The following is a 16,583-nucleotide window of genomic DNA, read 5'->3' on the forward strand; positions in this document are numbered from 1 at the left end:
TGATGCTCCCACCTCCCTCTTTGTACCACTCCCTACACTTAGGGGTGTGCATTCGTTTTGAACTTATATGTAAAACGCTACTTTTTTTTTTTTCTTAACTTAAAAAAGTGATGAGGCGAAAATGATCGGATTTCCAACTTATTCAACATAGCTATGTCGAATACGTTGGAAATCGCGATCGTTGATCCTAAATAAAAATTTAAACCCCTCACCCTCCTTAATCCCCCCAAGACTTACCAAAACTCCCTGGTGGTCCAGCGGGGAGTCAGGAAGCCATTCCTCTATTCCTTTGCGAGGAGCACGTGACGGCCGCGTCACTCCGACGTGACGCGGCCGTCACGTGGTCCACCGCGGTTCCGCTCCCGGACCCCTCGTTGGACACAAATGGAACTTTTGGCCAGCTGGCCAAAACGGAACTTTTGGCCAGCTTGGGGGGGTCAGGAGGCCCCCCCAAGCTGGCCAAAAGTTCCGTTTGTGTCCAACGAGGGGTCCGGGAGCGGAACCACGGTGGACCACGTGACGGCCGCGTCACTCCGACGTGACGTGGACGTCACGTGCTCCTCGCAAAGGAATAGAGGAATGGCTTCCTGACTCCCCGCTGGACCACCAGGGAATTTTGGTAAGTCTTGGGGGGGGATTAAGGAGGGTGAGGGGTTTAAATTTTTATTTAGGGAACCGGTGCACGTATGGACATAGACTCAACTTATGGAATTCTCCATATGTCCATATTGACCGAAATTGACCCCCCTTTTCGACTTATGGACTTATGAACATAAACTTTTTGTCTGCACATCCCTACACTTGTACATCTTCTTGTCCACTATCATTTCTTTCAATAATCTTCAGATTCTTCTTTACCCATGGAAGAAAGACTCCACATAATAAAGTTCACTCTACATTCAGAATGTGCCCCCATTATTTTCCTGCATAATAATTAACCACTTAATTGTTTTGCCCACCTTAGGCAGAAGCAAAATGTATTTGTGTCCTCAAGGTAGCTAATCAAAATGGATTGATCTCCCCCAAAGGCTGTAAAATATCAACTGCAGCTTTGCATTAAATTAACAAGTATACTAATTTTCCCTATTGCATGAAAATTTGTTCCAGGTCTTATCCTTCTCTCCTCCTGTGACTCCAACAACCATTAGCATACCCATAATGGATTGTTTGCTAGAATGTATACCTTTTGGATTTGCTGTATTACCTCTTAAATAGTTGTTCACTGGTTTTGTTTGAACCCATTTGTTAATCAGTGCTCTGCAGACATCACTGCCTGACCTCCACCCCTTAAATTGAAAAAGAATCCATGATTTCCTCTTGTTCACATGTCCCTGATACATCTTGTTCAAATTATCTCCAATTTCATCTCCACCATTTTACTCTGCTATTGGTTTCTGACTCTTGCAAACTTACAGAATGTCCCAATACAATTTCTAAACTAGTTTTGCAGAAGCTAGTAAACATGAATATGTTGCCCCCACTACATTACTCTTTTCTCACTATTGTATGACAAAGAGCCATTTCCAGTCTCCAGTGTTATCTTCCAATGCATATTGTGAGCCTCCCCACCTTTTAACATTCCTACACATCACAAAACTGAGTTACTCATGCCTCTGAGTCTTCCTCCTCCCAGTTCGAGTGCCCCTGTTTTATTGTAACTTTTCACTTTTCGCCTAATTGTTTATGTTGATGTTAATGTTATTGCCCCATTGTTTCTAGTAAACCGATATGATATGATTGGTATCATGAATGTCGGTATAAAAAAAGCACTAAAATAAATAAATAAATAGATAGATAAATAAATAAACAAATCACTTTTTCCTCAATCTGCTGTTTTCACAAGTGCTGACTTTGTGCCTGTCCAGCTTTTCTGAAGGGAGACAGCAGCTAGCACTGTAAATGAAATCATCCTTGAATTAATCATTGAATGATTGTTGGTATTATAGATTAAATCAATCTCCTCCAGAAAGTTTTAAACTACACATTTTCTTACATTGCTCCGTTATAACATCAAAGTAACCTTCTCAAACAAGTTTACCAAAATAACTATTATTTTCCTTTACTGTAAACTCTTGCCATTTGTTAACCCTTTGAAGGATGTAACTTGTAGGCAAGCTAAGTGAAAAGTTCATTGAATATACATCCTATCCTAGCTATACAATTCTGCATGCAACATATAATGTTAGATAGTTATATACCTGTTGTCCATACAGATACAGATGTAAAGGAGTTTTGGTTTTCCCTTACTAAGGGAGTGTATCATTAAGCTGGAGAGGTACTGCGTAGAAATAAGTGAGAGAGATTTTGTTTTTGCTCCCTCATGTAGTAACATGCAGATGGTGTGTCCTAGCTGTTTATCATCCCACAGCACCTGCTATCCACATGGATTTTAGTTTGGATTTTGTTGGAGTAGGAGCTCTCTGTCTCCTGTCTTTTAATTTTTCCTTCTAATTTATGGGAAAGGAGTAAGGGCGTTCCATTTAGGGGGGTCAGTCTCTCATTGACTCATCTACCTGCCTTTAAACTTGTTTCAACTCTTTTAAACCAATTTTTTAGATTTCCCTGTGAGAGCCCACCCCCCTTGTCACAGTGGATTGGGGTGCCCTTGCATTGAAGGCTGGATGTGGGGTTAGGATGACCTGCTTGTGCTATGTGTCCTATCGAGCATACACGGTGACAGTGACATGCTGCAGAGGAAGAAACCTTGGGGATTTTTGAGCTATTTCTTATGTTGGAGACAAGGAAGCTTTATTCTACCCTTCCTACTTCTTGCTTAATTTCCCCCCTCTTTGGGTTCAAGTAATATTTTTTTCCACTTGGAACTGATAACCCATGCTACCTCAGATTCAGTATACCAGACTTTTGGAAGAGAAAAGTCTTTCATCCAGAAAGACACAGAGGTGTTACAATTTCCATCTAAAGCAAGGGATCCCAGTAAAGTGTACTTCCAAGGGAAACCAAGAAGATACAACATAAAGGTAACAAGAACTTTGCTGCTTTTGGGAAAAGTTTACTTAAAGGTGTGAGAAGTGGCTACCTGGTGCTGCTTAAGCAGTTAACGGAATCCAGGAAGAGAGTGAAGTACCCTTCTGGTGCTGCATTAGGAGTTAAAATTATTCAGAGGATTTCTGGAAGAGTATTAAATCAGGGACTCAGCTCTGATTAAATATTGGGACTGACTGTGTGTTCTAACCTCCTTCAGTGGTAAAAGGCAAGAGAAATAAATTGGGCGGTAAAGGAAGACACAACTACCTTAAATCTGCATATGCTGAGGAATTAAGGAATTGGATACAAGAAGCAATTCTGGGTAAATATGAAGCTTCCACTAGAATAGAGATTTTACTAGGAAGTGGAGTCACAAGTTTATTCTATCTATCTACTGTTTATTATTTATTAACTTTGATGAAGAAAACAAATTTAAGCTGCAAATATTATTCAATCATCTAACCAAACTGTCAGTAAAGAAGTTGGATACCACCATTCCTTTCCTGTGTGCTGAGACTGTACAAATATTTGCAAATTTTTAATTTAGGGGGCAGAGCATATGTAAAGTGTCACATGTTTCCAGACAGGAGAGAGAGAGAGAGAGAGAGAGAGAGAGAGAGAGAGAGAGAGAGAGAGAGAGAGAGAGAGAGAGAGAGAGAGAGAGAGAGAGAGAGAGAGACTTGCTATAGTGTCTCTTCCCTAGACAGGTATTTGTATCCCTATGAGAGGCCCACCTAGTAACTCGAGGTGGGGATTACGTATTAGTGTAGGGGGTTGGGGGCCACTTTCACATTCAACATGAGACGTACGAACAGAACAGTGGTCTCTTGTGAAGATTTGATGGCCTTCGGAGTGAGGAAACTCACTCCAAGATGAGATTTGGACAATGTTCTCTCCACCTAGCTTGTTGTTGCCCAGGTAGAGTGTCCATTAAGTTAGGTGGAGAGAACATTGCCCAAATCTCATCTTGGAGTGAGTTTCCTCACTCCGAAGGCCATCAAATCTTCACTAGAGACCACTGTTCTTTCCGTACGTCTCATGTTGAATGTGAAAGTGGCCCCCAACCCCCTACACTAATACCTAATCCCCACCTCGAGTTACTAGGTGGGCCTCTCATAGGGATACAAATACCTGTCTAGGGAAGAGACACTATAGCAAGTCTCTCTCTCTCTCTCTCTCTCTCTCTCTCTCTCTCTCTCTCTCTCACTCTCACACACTTTTTTGTGATTCGCGAAAACATTGCGGCACGTTAACTTTCCCTGCTGCACGAAAAAAGCCTCATTTGCATGGGAAACGCCCATATTGGACTCAGTTGAAAGCTGTCCAGTAGGGAGAAGGAGTTGTGCATAAATGGTTCATCTCTTCTTTCTATGTGCACCTGTGTGCCAAGTAAAGGGTCCATCCCACCAAGGGGTTACACAGACCTGCAGATACCTGATAGGTTTTAATGATGCACTAACTTTGAACCTTTTCCATTGGAAAGAAAACAGTAGAACTAGGGGTCTTGAAATAAATCTCCAGGGGGAACAACTCAGAACCAATATCAGGAAATATTTCTTCATGGAGATCGTGGTGGATTCTTGGAATGCCCTTCTGAAACAAATGAGGATGAAAACAGTAAACATTCAAAAAAGGCATGGGATAATAAACAATGTGGATCCCTAAAGGCTAGAGGTTAGAAATGAAGAAAAAGGTGAATGGGTGTAAATTGTATGGAGTGGCAGTTATACCCTTAGCAGAGGGCATGGGAATTACCATCCTTAAACAATTAGCCTTGATTCTTGTGATGCAATTGCAATATCGCTCTCCACTTCAACAGCTGGGGGGAGAGGGGATAGTAAAATTGGATTCAGATGATAGCCAATGCTAGGTCCCAACTTTTACAGTCCAGGTTACTGATACACAGACAATAGGAAAAATGCACAGGATTGCTTTTATGGCCAAGTCCAAAAGCAAAGCATGTTCAAGCAGTATTGCCTGAATTATTAAGATGGCAGCTCACCCATTAAAAATGGTGCTAGCAGTAATTTTGTTATGGCTTTGACAGTTGCTTGGTTTTGATTGTAAATAATACTACCCTTAATATAAGGCTTTGGGTAACTGGCACTGAGAAGATAGTATTATCCTTAACATAAGGCTTGGGGGGTAACCTGCATGAAGTGGCAGTTACTAACATAAGAAACTTCCTGGGCAGACTGGATGGGCCATTTCATCTTTTTCTGCCCTCATTACCATGTTACTATGTTAAAGTAACACAAAATCCCGCCATTACTAGGTAAATTGTGAAGTAACACAAAACCCTGCAAAAAGTCACTCAGAAACTATATACCAAACCTGTTATGTCAATTCAGTATTAACTCCAAGAACTCAAACAACTACAACCCTGTATGAAAAGCCAACACTGCAAATATTCCACCTGGGCCTAACATCCGCAATATACCTTCCAGTGGGAAAATAGAACAACCTGTTCTGCTACAGATCCCTATACAGAACCTGCATATTAGCAAAATACTTCACCTCCGTCAGACATATAGAACACAGACTCTCACCAAATACAGAATAAGGGATCACTAATTAGAAAAAGAAATATGCAGATAAAAAACCAGATGGTATACACCCCAGAGTTCTGAAGGAATTAAAAAATGAAATTTCAGACCTATTAGTAAAAATTTGTAACCTATCATTAAAATCATTCATTGTTACCTGAAGACTGGAGGATAGCTAATGTAACCACAATATTTAAAAAGGGCTCCAGGGGTGATCCGGGAAACTACAGACCGGTTAGCCTGACTTCAGTGCCAGGAAAAATAGTGGAAAGTGTTCTAAACATCAAAATCACAGAACATATAGAAAGACATGGTTGAATGGAACAAAGTCAGCATGGCTTTACCCAAGGCAAGTCTTGCCTAACAAATCTGCTTCACTTTTTTGAAGGAGTTAATAAACATGTGGATAAAGGTGAACCGGTAGATGTAGTATACTTGGATTTTCAGAAGGCGTTTGACAAAGTTCCTTGTGAGAGACTTCTAGGAAAAGTAAAAAGTCATGGGATAGGTGGCAATGTGCTTTTGTGGATTGCAAACTGGTTAAAAGACAGGAAACAGAGAGTAGGATTAAATGGACAATTTTCTCAGTGGAAGGGAGTGGGCAGTGGAGTGCCTCAGGGATCTGTATTGGGACCCTACCTTTTCAATATATTTATAAATGATCTGGAAAGAAATACGATGAGTAAGATAATCAAATTTGCAGATGATACAAAATTGTTCAGAGTAGTTAAATCACAAGCAGATTGTAATAAATTGCAGGAAGACCTTGTGAGACTGGAAAATTGGGCATCAAAATGGCAGATGAAATTTAATGTGGATAAGTGCAAGGTGATACATATAGGGAAAAATAGTCCATGCTATAGTTACACAATGTTAGGTTCCATATTAGGTGCTACAACCCAAGAAAGAGATCTAGGCATCATAGTGGATAACACATTGAAATTGTTGGTTCAGTGTGCTGTGGCAGTCAAAAAAAGCAAACAGAATGTTGGGAATTATTAGAAAGGGTATGGTGAATAAAACGGAAAATGTCATAATGCCTCTGTATCGCTCCATGGTGAGACCGCAACTTGAATACTGTGTACAATTATGGTCGCTGCATCTCAAAAAAGATATAATTGCAATGGAGAAGGTACAGAGAAGGGCTACCAAAATGATAAGGGGAATGGAACAGCTCCCCTATGATGAAAGCCTAAAGAGGTTAGGACTTTTCAGCTTGGAGAAGAGACGGCTGAGGGGGGATATGATAGAGGTGTTTAAAATCATGAGAGGTCTAGAACGGGTAGATGTGAATCGGTTATTTACTCTTTCGGATAATAGAAAGACTAGGGGGCACTCCATGAAGTTAGTATGTGGCACATTTAAAACTAATCGGAGAAAGTTCTTTTTTACTCAACGTACAATTAAACTCTGGAATTTGTTGCCAGAGGATGTGGTTAGTGCAGTTAGTATAGCTGTGTTTAAAAAAGAATTGGATAAGTTCTTGGAGGAGAAGTCCATTACCTGCTATTAATTAAGTTGACTTAGAAAATAGCCACTGCTATTACTAGCAACGGTAACACGGAATAGACTTAGTTTTTGGGTGCTTGCCAGGTTCTTATGGCCTGGATTGGCCACTGTTGGAAACAGGATGCTGAGCTTGATGGACCCTTGGTCTGACCCAGTATGGCATGTCCTTATGTTCTTATGTTCTTATGTAAAAACCTTTTCTGTTGCCTGTGGAGAGGAAGAAAGCAGAAACAAGAGAGGATAAGGGGCTGGATTAGAGAGAACTGTTCATTGCTTTCCACTGTCTACTCCAGGCTCACATCCACCCATCCTGTTCCTTGCATGCTACTTGGGAGGGGAGAAGCTAGAGTAGAAACAGAGAGCTGATCTCTGATGCCTGAGATTTTGGGCACTGGTTAATAGAGTCATCGGGGCAGAGCCTTGTGTGCTTATGCCCATAAGCAAAAGCAGTCATGCTGATGACATCCCCTTGGGCTTGATAACCGGGCAGCCATCCCCCTTGCCCCCACCCCATAGTCCCAGTTCTACACTCCCAAATCAGAAGCCTGGGCTTCATCCTAGATTCCAAATTCATCACTGATGACCAAATACTTTCTCTTATTAAATCTACTTTCTTTTAACTACATCAATTTCACTACATCTGCCCCTGCCTTTGCAACAGTGATCCAGGCTTATATCAACTCCTGCTTGGACTATTGCAACACCCTTTACATTGGTCTGCCCAAAAACCTCAATCACTGTCTGCAGCACATTCAAAATGCAGCTTCTCAAACCATTCTAAAGGTCAGAAAATGTGATTACATTACTCCCCTCCCTAATTCACTATACTGGTTCCCTACACACTACCGGGCCTTATTCAAAATCCTGGTCCTAGCGTCCAAGGCCAATAGAGGCTTAACATCCTCCTACCTGAAAAATTGACTCATCCTTTATATTCCCATCCATGCATTGCACTGACTACCCTAAGCCCAATTGGTAGTGCCAACCTAAAAAAAAATGAGACTCGCAATCATGAGGAAAAGGACTTTCTCCAGCTCAGCCCCCACTCTCTGGAATTCTCTGCTACCTAAGATTAGACTTGCCCCAAACCTCTCCAACTTCATGAAATCTTTGAAAACATGACTATTCACAGCAGCCTTCAGCTCACAACATTATCTCCAATCCCCTGAAGTGGTACCTGATGCTTTACTCACACCCATAGTTGCCACATGAACTATATACCAACAGATAACTAAACCCTCACTGCATCACTGAGCTGATTACTCCTAGCTCCTGAATAACCATTTGGTCATATGTTAGCTATGACAAATTAATCTTCATTGTTAACACCTCCTATCCCCAAATTTGGGCTACAAAATTGTTTGTGGAAAACTCATTGTTTATCTCTGCTTTCTACATTTTGTATTCACCATTCTCTTCCTAGGAATTATTAGAAAGGGTATGTAGAATAAATTGGAAAATGTCTTAATGCCTCTGTATCGCTCCATGGTGAGACTGCATCTTAAGTATTGTGTATAATTCTGGTCACCACATCTCAAAAAAGATATAGTTGCACTGGAGAAGGTACAGAGAAAGGCAACCAAAATGATAAAGGGGATGGAATGTCTCCCCTATAAGGAATGGCTAAAGAGGTTAGTGCTGTTCAGCTTGGAGAAGAGATAGCTGAGGGGGAATATGATAGAGGTCTAGAAAATCATGAGAGGTCTAGAACTGGTAAGGTTATTTACTCTTTCAGAAAACAGAAGGACTAGGGGGCAATCCATGAAGTTAGCAAGTGTTATGCTCAGGCTTGTGAACCCTTGGACCGACAGGAGGATGGTATACCTGAGGAGGTGAGTTCGTAGGTTCTCCCGTTGGGTGGCGAGGCAGAGCAGAAAATGCGACCAGCTGACCCTCGGCACTGGAGACTGAGGCGACAATGGAAGCAGGCGAGAGTTGTGACATCAAGGAGAGGAACGAGTCTTTGCCACTGGAAGCCCGCGGTCCCCTTGGAAGGAGCCCATAGAAACCCATGCCCATGGAACTTAGGTGGACTTTGAGAGGTCGAGGTTGGTGTAAGGGCTAACTGGAGCTTAACCCCTGGAAGCCCGTGGTCCCCCCGGGAGGAGCCCGTAGGGACCCGGGCCGCTGGGACTTAGGTGGACCCTTGGAGACAATGGTCCAGAGAAAGTCCAAAGTCAAGTGCCAGAGAGTCGTCGCTTACCAATCCAAGGTCTTACACCAAGGGATCGCCGCTTGCCAGTCCGAAGTCACACACCAGGAATCACCGCTTGCCAGTCCGAAATCACACACCAGGAATCACCGCTAGCCGATCCGAAGTCAGGAACCAGGAACACCAAGACGAACCAGGAACAAGGATCTAAAGCGCAAGAAGAATCACCGAAGCAAGCAGACTTAAACAGCGCTACAAGAGCCATTGCCAAGTCAAGGAATGAGCAGAGGAAGTCTCCTTATATACTTCCTCTGCTCTGGCTCATTGAGAACAGCTGAGTGTACTTAAGGGACGAGGTCCCTTTAAATCTAGCAAGGAGGTGCGGCTTCATGCCTAAGATGGTGGCAGCCATCTTGGATTTCCTCCGCGGAGGAAATGCTGCCTGAAGCCACGAGGGAGGAGCATGGAGGCTCCCCACCAGGTGGCCATCCCGGGAACCCGCGCCGGAGCGATGGGCACGGATTCAGGAGCCTCCCCCAGTGCTGCTGTGGCAGGTCGCCGCCATGGGCAAGGTAGGGGGCCACGGTCGTGGATGTCCACGGCCGCGGAACACAACAGCAAGTAGCACATTTAAAACTAATCAGAGAAATTTTGTTTTCACTGAATGCACAATTAAGCTGTGGAATGTGTTGCCAGAGGATGTGATTACTGCAGCTAGTGTAGCTGGGTTTAAAAACATTCATGGAGAAGTCCATTAACTGCTATTAATCAAGTTGACTTAGGGAATAGCCACTGCTATTACTGGCATTAGTAGCATGGGATCTATTTAAAGTTTTGGGTACTTGCCAGGTACTTGTAACTTGGATTGGCCATTGTTGGAAACAGGATGCTGGGCTTGATGGACCCTTGGCATGACCCAGTATGGCCACTTCTTATGTTCTTATGTTCTTATACTCTTTGAGTCCTCATTTATGCTTCATCACCTCCAATGCCAAATTATATAATTGAATTGTTTTCTGTGTTATTGAATTGATATCTGTTAAATCAATGTTCATCTATGCCTCTCTATATTTAGTAGGGATGTGAATCGTTGTTATAATGAATTGAAATATCATACGATATTTCTTAATTCGTTATATATCGGTTACAATGCAAAATGAACATTTTTTCCCCAAAAAGTTTTGTGAAACTCTTTTTTGGGTTAGCGCACGCTAATTGGAGTTAGCGTGCACTAACTCCCGTTAGCGTGCACTAACAAAAACATGTTTATTTTTATTTTTTGTTACTTTTTGTTATTTTTTGTTAGTGTTAAGCTGAAAGACGTTTTTTCACAAAAATAATGCTGATCTACAGGAAAAACGAGATTTTCCCATGGCCAGATAAACCCAAAAGCGCAAACATTCAGGCACCCGATTCACATCACTAATATTTAGTTTGCTTGTAACATCCTTTGAACTCATACAGTGAAAACGTGTGCACACAAATAAATGATGATGATGATTTTTCTCTCTGTATCATTTTATATATCAGTACGTCGATATTCAAAAGCATTTAGACAGCTAACACAGAAGTTAGCTAGCTGTCAGGCTGATTCAGTAAAGTCCGCGGAAGAGCGGACGAACGCCCGCTCTCCCAGCGCGCGCACCGGCCACTCATCGGTGCGTGTGATTCGGTATTTAAATTAGGTGGTGCGGTAGAAACAGGCAATAGGAGGCACTAGGGACACTAGCGCGTCCATAGCGCCTTTTAGCCCAGAGCGGCGGCTGTCAGCGGGTTTGACAGCCGATGCTCAATTTTGCCGGCGTCGGTTCTCGAGCCTGCTGACAGCCACGGGCTCGGAAACCGGACGGTTTTCGGCCAGACAGCCGCCGGACATTTTAATTTGTTTTTCTTTTTTTTTTTTACTTTTTTTACCCTTCGGGACCTCCGACTTAATATTGCCATGATATTAAGTCGGAGGGTGCACAGAAAAGCAGTTTTTACTGCTTTTCTGTGCACTTTCCTGGTGCTGGCAGAAACGGTAGGCGCTAATTTCTTAAAGTAAAATGTGCGGCTTGGCTGCACATTTTACTTTCTGTATTGCGCGGGAATACCTAATAGGGCCATCAACATGCATTTGCATGTTGAGGGTGCTATTAGGTGCCATGGGTTGGACGCGAGTTTTCCGCCCCTTACTGAATAAGCGGTAAGGGAAAACGCGTGTCCAAGGACAGGTTAACAGTACGCTCCGTCGGAGCGCACTGTACTGTATTGGCCTGTAAATGAATATTTGGACACTTATCAGCTATATTCAAGTCAGCTAATAAGATAACTGGCTAAAATTTAGCCAGCTAAGTTAGGAGCATTCTAGGGGCATAACTGAGAGGAGGTGAGTTAGCCAGTTAAGTTACCATATGACGTAGGCCTGGATTTATAAAAATGCACTAAATATTGCATGCGATAGAAAAAGGGGTGTGTTTTATGGTAATAGGCAGTTTATTGCAATTTATGCTAATACCTATGCGAAGCGCTAAGTTACTGCACATTGCGATAACTTTGAGTTAAGTGCCAGAATTGTGGTATTTCCTACATATAACTACTGGGGGGACCATGTTTACCATCAGGGGGAGTGAGAGAGAGAGAGAGAACAGAATAGTATGAACAGAACAGTACTAACAGAACAGTGCTCTCTTGTGAAAATTTGATGACCTTCAGAGTGAGGAAACTCACTCAAAGATGAGATTTGTGCAGTATTCTCTCAACCTAGCTTGATGTTACCCAGGTAGAGAGTCCATCAAGCTAGGTTGAGAGAACATTGCACAAATCTCATCTTTGAGTGAGTTTCCTCACTCCAAAGGAAATAAAATATTCGCAAGAGAGCACTGTTCTGTTCATACGTCTGACTTTGAATGTCAAAGTGGCTCCTAACCCCTACACTAATACCTAAACCTGACCTCGAGTTACTAAGTGGACCTCCCATAGAGATATAAATACCCATCTAGTGTTAGGACATTATGGCTAGGTTCTCTCTCTCTCTCTCTCTCTCTCTCTCTCTCTCTCTCTCTCTCTGTCCTTAACACAACCTATCACACAGCTAAGGCATTAACAGCACTTTTCACATGCAAAAACACCTTATAGCATTTTGATGAATGACCCTATTAGTCGGCTAAGTCTGGTCAGGCCAAGGAACTGTCCTAAAGTTAGGCGGCTATAGTTAGCTGGTTAACTTTAGATAGCCCGCTATATTGAATAGTGTGTTTTCACTGTTGAATATACCTCCAAAGTTAGCCAGATAAGACTGTGTCTGAATATGGACCACTTTATAATCAGTTGCTGTGTTTTGTGTTATTTATTGTAATCCACTTAGATTGATTAGTCTCAATATAGGCAGAATATAAGTATTTTAAAATATATAAGTAAGATAATGAAGAGCACACTTATTATTATTATTATATTCAGTGTGCTCGCTACAAGGCTCATTAGAATTCTGGTGAACAATCCTATGCAACTACAATTTGATTTTAATTAGTTCAGATAGTAGCAGAATAAACTCCCAGCAGCCTCTAAATGTCACAGAGTTTCCCAGAAGGCCAAGAGAATCTCAGCCATCTTCCTTTTTTTGTCCAATGAGCCTGTGGGAAACTCAGTAAAAGCCAAGAAATATCAAAGACTCTGGGATACTGTGGTCACCCACACTAATCAGCATTAGTCTTTTAAACTGTATCTTTGACTTACATTACCATTTTTTTTTGTAGAATGTATTAATAGTTTCCTGAAATTGCCCACTAAGGGTATATGTAACATTTAGCAAGTGATCTTATATAATTCAATGGGGGCTAAGCAATTAATTTAAATGGAGAAGAATGCATATGTTATGTACTTCATACAGAAATATGTTATCTAACTTTTTAGGGCACAGTGCTATATACCATCAGGACAATAATTAATAAGAATAAAGGTGAATTATACCATGAATCAAAGTAGTATACTGAACTGCTAAGTGGATCCTAAAGTGGTACTTTAAGTGTTTCAAGGGCTTTGATGATGTTTGTTTTTAAGATTACTGTGAACTCAAATCCTGTGACATTAGCTGATATTTAAATGAGATGGTAAACTTGAAGAGAATATAAATAAACTATAGACAGACATATTACAGAAAAAAAAGAGCTCAAGATAGACTAAAATTCCAACTCTGTATTAAATATAAACAATGATAGACAAAGGCTTATTGAATCAGTTAAGAGCAGCGAAGAGTTCAAGCTATATTTATTTTACTTATTTGTTAACTAAATGTATATGCCACCTTAATCCATGGCTCAAGATAGCTCACAGAGATAAAATATTCATAAAATCAAATAGAACTTACAACATGCTGCAACTCATCATAATTACAAAATGGCACAGACCATTTGCCTCCTGCATGCCACAGCCTAACTAAATGCCTGCAGAAATAAAAAGTCTTCTATGGTTTCTGGAAAGCTTTTCTGAGGTGCAGCTCTTCTGGCAAAGAGTTTCAGATAACTGCTACAGGTACAGAAAAGCCCCTTTCACAGCTTTGCATATTGAATCAAAAGAACATCCTCTCTGTGAGGATCTCAGCATACACGTCAGATTATAAATGTGTAACATTGAGCTCATTCAGAGAAATGCAGTCTCACTCAGCATCTTATGTACTAGCATGGGGATCTTGTATTTAATGTGCCATTCAACTGTCAGCCAATGCAAGTTAGCATGGGTAGGTCTAATATGAGAATACATTGCTTGCCCTGAAATAACCTGGGCTGTCACATTTTGTAAGATCCATAAAGTCCTTAACACCATGGCTGACAGTCCTAAATAGAGTTGCAGTAATCAGTATAAGGCAGAGTTACCGACTGTACCACAATTCAAAAACAGGAAGAATTTAATAATGGTTTTAACTGATGCTGCAAATGTAGCTTGAAAAATCTGCTGTCATGACAGCTTTCACTTGCTTCTCCATATTTAGGTTAGAATCCAAAATGATTCTCAGACATTTCATAGAAACATAGAAACATAGAAATGAAGGCAGAGAAAGACCAATCGGCCCATCCAGTCTGCCCAGCAAGCTCCCACACTTATTTTCCCATACCTTTCTGTTTCACCAATCACCAATTTCAGGGCCCTTGTTGGTAACTGTTTGATTCAAGTTTCCTGCCATCCCCTGCCATTGATGCAGATAGTAATGTTGGAGTTGCATAAAAGGTGAGCATAAGGCTTGATGGTTAAGGATAATAACCGCCGCATCAAGCAAGTTACTCCGATGCTTGTTTACCCAGACTGCACAGATCATTGCCTTGTTGGATGTTGTCTGAATTTAAATCCTGTTTTCCACATTTCCCCCTTTTCCCCCTGCCGTTGAAGCACAGAGCAACATTGCATATGCATTCAATGTGATATATCAGGCTTAACTGATTTAGAGTATTAACCACCGAATTAAGCAAGCTAACCCCACGCATATTTGTTTACCCCGATTGTGAAGTTCAGTCCTTAAGAAATTGCAATGCTGGGTCAGACCAAGGGTCCATCAAGCCCAGCATCCTGTTTCAAATAGAGGCCAAACCAGGCCACAAGAACCTAGCAATTACCCAAACACTAAGAAGATCCCATGCTACTGATGCAATTAATAGCAGTGGCTGGCTATTCACTAAGGGGCGGATTTTCAGAGCCCTGCTCGCCTAAATCCGCCTAAATCCGGGCGGATTTAGGCGAGCAGGGCCCTGCGCGCCGGTGCGCCTATGTTCAATAGGCCTACCGGCGTGCGCAGACCCCGGGACTCGGGTAAGTCCCAGGGTTTCGCGAGGGGGCGTGTCGGGGGGCGGGCCCGGTCGGCGCGGCGTTTTGGGGGCGTGTCGGCAGCGTTTTGGGGGCGGCCCTGGGGGCGTGGTTATGGCCCGGGGCGGTCCGGGGGCGTGGCCGCGCCCTCCGAACCCGCCCCCAGGTCGCGTCCCGGCGCGCTAGCGGCCCGCTGGCGCGTGGGGATTTATGTCTCCCTCCAGGAGGCGTAAATCCCCCGACAAAGGTAAGGGGGGGTTTAGGCAGGGCCGGGCGGGTGGGTTAGGGAGGGGAAGGGAGGGGAAGGTGAGGGGAGGGAACGGGGGTAGGCTGCGCGGCTCGGCGCGCGCCGGCTATACAGAATCGATAGCCTTGCGCCCGCCGATCCAGGATTTTAGCGGATACGCGCGGCTACGCGCGTATCCACTAAAATCCCGCGTACTTTTGCTTGCGCCTGATGCACCAGCAAAAGTACGCCAATTCGCTCGGTTTGAAAATCTACCCCTAAGAGGTAGATCTTAAATAAGTACGCGCGTGCGTACATTTGTTCGTGCAACCGCAAAATCGGCAGCCTGCACACGCCGAGACGCGCAGCCTGCCTCCGTTCCCTCTGAGGCCGCTCCGAAATCGGAACGGCCTCAGAGGGAACTTTCCTTCCGCGTCCCCCCACCTTCCCCTCCCTTCCCCTATCTAACCCACCCCCCAGCCCTACCTAAATCCCCCCCCCTACCTTTGTTGTGCAAGTTACGCCTGCCGCTTCGGCATCCCCCGGCACAGGCCGCAGTGTTGGGGGACTTGGGTCTGCCCTCCCGGCCCGCCCCCGAACCGTCATCATGCCCTCGGACCCGCCCCGGGCTGCCCCTGACCCTGGACATGCCCCCAGACACGCCCCCGGACACGCCCCCTCCTGCCCCTTTTATGAAGCCCTGGGACTTACGTGCATCCCAGGGCTTTGCGTGCGCCAGCGGCCTATGCATGACCTCTATCATATCCCCCCTCAGCCATCTCTTCTTCAAGCTGAACAGCTCTAACCTCTTCAGCCTTTCCTCATAGGGAAGCTGTTCCATCCCCTTTATCATTGTTGGTTGTTGTCTGAATGCAAATCCTCTTTTCCACATTTCCCCCTGCCATTGAAGCAGAGAGCAACGCTATATATGCATTCAAAGTGATGTATCAGGCTTAATTGATTTAGGGTAGTAACTGCCGTATTAAGCAAGCTACCTCCATGCTTATTTGTTTATCCCGATTGTGAAGTTCAGTTCTTGTTGGTTGTTGTCTGAATGCAAATCCTCTTTTCCACATTTCTCCTTGCTATAGAAGCAGAGAGCAATGTTGGAGTTGCATTAACCTTGTGAAGGCTTATTGAGTAAGGGTAGTAATCACCATGTAGTAGCCTCCACTCCAGTAATCCACCCCCATGGCTCTTCACTTCATTCCCATCCTCTAGCCTTTATGGATCCATAGTGTTTCTCCCATTCCCCTTTGAAATCCTTCACAGTTTTAGTGTTCACCACTTCCTCCGGAAGAGCATTCCAGGCATCCACCACCCTTTCCGTGAAGAAATACTTCCTGACATTGGTTCTGAGTCTTCCTCCCTGGAGCTTCAAGTCATGGCCCCT

This window comes from Rhinatrema bivittatum, chromosome 3, assembly GCF_901001135.1.
Source record: "Rhinatrema bivittatum chromosome 3, aRhiBiv1.1, whole genome shotgun sequence".
NCBI lineage: Eukaryota > Metazoa > Chordata > Amphibia > Gymnophiona > Rhinatrematidae > Rhinatrema > Rhinatrema bivittatum.